The sequence below is a fragment of the Arachis hypogaea genome, chromosome 14, assembly GCF_003086295.3.
Source record: "Arachis hypogaea cultivar Tifrunner chromosome 14, arahy.Tifrunner.gnm2.J5K5, whole genome shotgun sequence".
Classification (NCBI taxonomy): Eukaryota; Viridiplantae; Streptophyta; class Magnoliopsida; order Fabales; family Fabaceae; genus Arachis; species Arachis hypogaea.
In genome coordinates, this window is record NC_092049.1 from 111295025 (window position 1) to 111300573 (window position 5549).

The 5549-nt window shown below is 41.3% G+C and overlaps 1 non-coding gene across 1 annotated transcript; it reads left to right on the top strand.

Moving 5' to 3' along the window:
* The first annotated feature begins 5101 nt into the window (after positions 1–5101).
* On the top strand, positions 5102–5209 carry LOC112745510 (small nucleolar RNA R71). The gene has a single exon (XR_003173435.1). It is a non-coding gene; the product is annotated as a small nucleolar RNA R71 (small nucleolar RNA).
* The last annotated feature ends 340 nt before the right edge of the window (positions 5210–5549 follow it).

Genomic DNA, 5549 nt, shown 5'->3' on the forward strand with positions numbered 1-5549 from the left:
AGAGCACCAATTGGGCTTCTGTGGCTCCAGAAAATCCACTTCGAGTGCAGGGAGGTCAGAATCCAACAGCATCTGTAGTCCTTTTTCAGCCTCTGAATCAGATTTTTGCTCAAGTCCCTCAATTTCAGCCAGAAAATACCTGAAATCACAGAAAAACATACAAACTCATAGTAAAGTCCAGAAATGTAATTTTTATTTAAAAACTAATAAAAACATAATAAAAACTAACTAAAATATACTAAAAACATACTAAAAACAATGCCAAAAAGCGTATAAATTATCCGCTCATCACAACACCAAACTTAAATTGTTGCTTGTCCCCAAGCAACTAAAAATCAAATAGGATAAAAAGAAGAGAATATACAATGAATTCCAAAAACATCTATGAAGATCAGTATGAATTAGATGAGCGGGGCTTTTAGCATTTTGCTTCTGAACAGTTTTGGCATCTCACTTTATCCTTTGAAGTTCAGAATGATTGGCTTCTATAGGAACTCAGAATCTAGATAGTGTTATTGATTCTCCTAGTTAAGTATGTTGATTCTTGAACACAGCTACTTTATGAGTCTTGGCCGTGACCCAAAGCATTTTGTTTTCTAGTATTACCACCGGATACATAAATGCCACAGACACATAACTGGGTGAACCTTTTTAGATTGTGACTCAGCTTTGCTAGAGTCCCCAATTAGAGGTGTCCAGAGCTCTTAAGCACACTCTTTTTGCTTTTGGACCACGACTTTAACCGCTCAGTCTCAAGTTTTCACTTGACACCTTCACGCCACAAGCACATGGTTAGGGACAGTTTGGTTTAGCCGCTTAGGCTAGGATTTTATTCCTGTGGGCCCTCCTATCCACTAATGCTCAAAGCCTTTGATCCTTTTTATTTTACCCTTGCCTTTTTGGTTTAAAGGGCTATTGGCTTTTTCTGCTTGCTTTTTCTTTCTCTTTTTTTCTCTCTTTCTTTTTCGCATTTTTTTCTGCAAGCTTTTTTATTCACTGCTTTTTCTTGCTTCAAGAATCATTTTTATGATTTTTCAGATTATCAAATAACATTTTTCCTTTTCCATCATTCTTTCAAGAGCCAACAGTTTTAACATTCATGAATAATCAAATTCAAAAATATGCACTGTTCAAGCATTCATTCAGAAAGACAAAAGTATTGCCACCACATCAAAATAACTAAACTGTTTTAAAATTCGAAATTCATGCACTTCTTTTTCTTTTTCAATTAAAAACATTTTTCATTTAAGAAAGGTGATGGATTCATTTTCATAGCTTTAAGGCATAGACACTAAGACACTAATGATCATGTAACAAAGACACAAACATAAATAAACATAAAGCATAAAAATTCAAAAAACAGAAAATAAAGAACAAGGAAATTAAAGAACGGGTCCACCTTAGTGATGGCGGCTTGTTCTTCCTCTTGAAGATCTTATGGAGTGCTTGAGCTCCTCAATGTCTCTTCCTTGCCTTTGTTGCTCCTCTCTCATGGTTCTTTGGTCTTCTCTAATTTCATAGAGGAGGATTGAATGCTCTTGGTGCTCCACCCTTAGTTGTCCCATATTGGAACTCAATTCTCCTAGGGAGGTGTTGATTTGCTCCCAATAGTTTTGTGGAGGAAAATGCATCCCTTGAGGCATCTCAGGGATTTCATGATGAGGATTTTCCTCATGCTCTTGTCCATGAGTGGGATCTCTTGTTTGCTCCATCCTTTTCTTAGTGATGGGCTTGTCCTCATCAATGAGGATGTCTTCCTCTATGTCAATTCCAGCCGAATTGCAAAGGTGACAAATGAGATGAGGGAAGGCTAACCTTGCCAAAGTGGAGGACTTGTCCGCCACCTTGTAGAGTTCTTGGGATATAACCTCATGAACTTCTACTTCCTCTCCAATCATGATGCTATGGATCATGATCGCCCGGTCTATAGTAACTTCAGACCGGTTGCTAGTGGGAATGATTGAGCGTTGGATGAACTCCAACCATCCCCTAGCCACGGGCTTGAGGTCATGCCTTCTTAGTTGAACCGGCTTCCCTCTTGAATCTCTCTTACATTGAGCGCCCTCTTCACAAATGTCTATGAGGATTTGGTCCAACCTTTGATCAAAGTTGACCCTTCTAGTGTAAGGGTGTGCATCTCCTTGCATCATGGGCAAGTTGAATGCCACCCTTACATTCTCCGGACTAAAATCTAAGCATTTCCCCCGAACTATTGTAAGCCAATTCTTTGGGTCCGGGTTCACACTTTGATCATGGTTCTTGGTGATCCATGCATTGGCATAGAACTCTTGAACCATTAAGATTCTGACTTGTTGAATGGGGTTGGTGAGAACTTCCCAACCTCTTCTTCGAATCTCATGTCGGATCTCCGGATATTCACCCTTTTTGAGTTTGAAAGGGACCTCGGGGATCACCTTCTTCTTGGCCACGACTTCATAGAAGTGGTCTTGATACACCCTTGAGATGAATCTCTCCATCTCCCATGACTCGGAGGTGGAAGCTTTTGCCTTCCCTTTCCTCTTTCTAGAGGTTTCTCCAGCCTTAGGTGCCATAAATGGTTATGGAAAAACAAAAAGCAATGCTTTTACCACACCAAACTTAGAAGGTTTGCTCATCCTCGAGCAAAAGAAGAAAGAAAAGAGTAGAAGAAGAAGAAATAGAGGAGATGGAGGGGGCTCAGTGTTTCAGCCAAGGGGGAGAAGTAGTGTTTATGTTGTGTGAAAATGAAGGGGTGAAGATGGGTTTATATAGGGGTGGAGAGAGGGGTAGGGTTCGGTCATGTATGGGTGGGTTTGGGAGGGAAAGTGGTTTGAATTTGAATGGTGAGGTAGGTGGGGTTTATGATGGATGGATCTGGATTGGTGAAGGGTTTATGGAGAAGAGGGTAAGATTTGATAGGTGAGGGGTTTTTGGGAAAGAGGTATTGAGTTGATTGGTGAAGGATATTTGGGGAAGAAGATTATAAAAAGGTGTGAAGAAGAGAGAGAGTGAGTTAAGGTTGGTGGGGATCCTGTGGGGTCCACAGATCCTGAGGTGTCAAGGATTTTTCATCCCTGCACCACTTAGGCATGCAAAACGCTTTCTACTGCCAATCCTGGCGTTAAACGCCAGGTTGCTGCCCATTTTTGGCAATTAACACCAGTTTCTTACCCTTTTCTGGCGTTAAACACCAGTCTGGTGCCCATTTCTGGCATTAAATGCCCAGAATGGTGCCAGACTGGGCGTTTAACGCCCATCCTGCTGCCCTTACTGGCGTTTAAACGCCAGTAGTCTTCTCCTCCAGGGTGTGCTGTTTTTCATTCTGTTTTTCAGTTTGTTTTTGCTTTTTCAATTATTTTTGTGACTTCATATGATCATCAACCTACAGAAAACATAAAATAGAAATTTAACATAGATAAGTAAAATTGGGTTGCCTCCCAACAAGCACTTCTTTAATGTCAGTAGCTTGACAATGGGATCTCATGGAGCCTCACAGATACTCAGAGCATGATGATGGCCTCTCAACACCAAACTTAGAGTTTGAATGTGGGGATTTTGTTTGACTCTGCATTGAGAGAAGCTTTTCATGCTTCTTCTCCATGATTACAGAGGGAAATCCTTGAGATTTAAACACAAAGGAGTCCTCATTCACTTGAAGGACCAATTCTCCTCTGTCAACATCAATCACAGCTTTTGCTGTGGCTAGGAAGGGTTTGCCAAGGATGATGAATTCATCCATACACTTTCCAGTCTCTAAGATTATGAAATCAGCAGGGATGTAATGGTCTTCAACCTTTACCAAGACATCCTCTACAAGTCCATAAGCTTGTATCCTTGAATTGTCTGCCATCTCTAATGAGATTCTTGCAGCTTGCACCTCAAAAATTCCTAGTTTCTCCATTACAGAGAGAGGCATAAGGTTTATGCTTGACCCTAGGTCACACAGAGCCTTTTTAAAGGTCATGGTGCCTATGGTGCAAGGTATTGAGAACTTTCCAGGATCTTGTCTCTTTTGGGGTAATCTCTGCCTAGTCAAGTCATCCAGTTCTTTGGTGAGCAAGGGGGGTTCATCCTCCCAAGTCTCATTACCAAATAACTTGGCATTTAGTTTCATGATTGCTCCAAGGTACTTAGCAACTTGTTCTTCAGTAATATCTTCATCCTCTTCAGAGGAAGAATACTCATCAGAGCTCATGAATGGCAGAAGTAAATTCAATGGAATCTCTATGGTCTCAGTGTGAGCCTCAGATTCCCATGGTTCCTCATGAGGGAACTCCTTGGAGGCCAGTGGACGTCCAGTGAGATCTTCCTTAGTGGAGATCACTGCCTCTTCCTCCTCTCCAGATTCGGCCGTGTGGGTCATGGTGATGGCCTTGCACTCTCCTTTTGGATTCTCTTTTGTATTGCTTGGAAGAGCACTAGGAGGGAGTTCAGTAACTTTCTTGCTCAGCTGACCTACTTGTGCCTCCAAATTTCTAATGGATGACCTTGTTTCAGTCATGAAACTTTGAGTGGTTTTAATTAGATCAGAGACTACAGTTGCTAATTCAGAGTGGCTCTGCTTAGAATTCTCTGTCTGTTGCTGAGAAGATGATGGAAAAGGTTTGTCATTGCTAAACCTGTTTCTTCCACCATTATTGTTATTGAAGCCTTGTTGAGGCCTCTGTTGGTCCTTCCATGAGAGATTTGGATGATTTCTCCATGAAGGATTATAGGTGTTTCCATAGGGTTCTCCCATGTAATTCACCTCTTCCATTGCTGGGTTCTCAGGATCATAAGCTTCTTCTTCAGATAAAGCTTCCTTAGTACTGCCTGGTGCAGCTTGCATTCCAGACAGACTTTGAGAAATCATATTGACTTTCTGAGTCAATATTTTATTCTGAGCCAGTATGGCATTTAGAGTATCAATCTCAAGAACTCCTTTCTTCTGATTTGTCCCATTATTCACAGGATTCCTTTCAGAGGTGTACATGAATTGGTTATTTGCAACCATGTCAATGAGTTCCTGAGCTTTTGCAGGCGTCTTCTTCAGATGAAGAGATCCTCCAGCAGAGCTGTCCAATGACATTTTGGACAATTCAGACAGACCATCATAGAAGATACCTATGATGCTTCATTCTGAAAGCATGTCAGAAGGACACTTTCTGATCAATTGCTTGTATCTTTCCCAAGCTTCATAGAGGGATTCACCTTCCTTCTGTCTGAAGGTTTGGACTTCCACTCTAAGCTTGCTCAATTTTTGAGGTGGAAAGAACTTTGCCAAGAAGGCATTAACTAGCTTTTTCCAAGAGTTCAGGCTTTCTTTAGGTTGTGAATCCAACCATGTTCTAGCTCTGTCTCTTACAGCAAAGGGAAAAAGCATAAGCTTGTAGACCTCGGGATCAACCCCATTGGTCTTGACAGTGTCACAGATTTGCAAGAATTCAGCTAAGAACTGATGAGGATCTTCCAATGGAAGTCCATGAAACTTGCAATTCTGTTGCATCAGAGAAACTAATTGAGGCTTAAGCTCAAAGTTGTTTGCTCCAATGGCAGGGATTGAGATGCTTCTCCCATAGAAATCAGGAGTA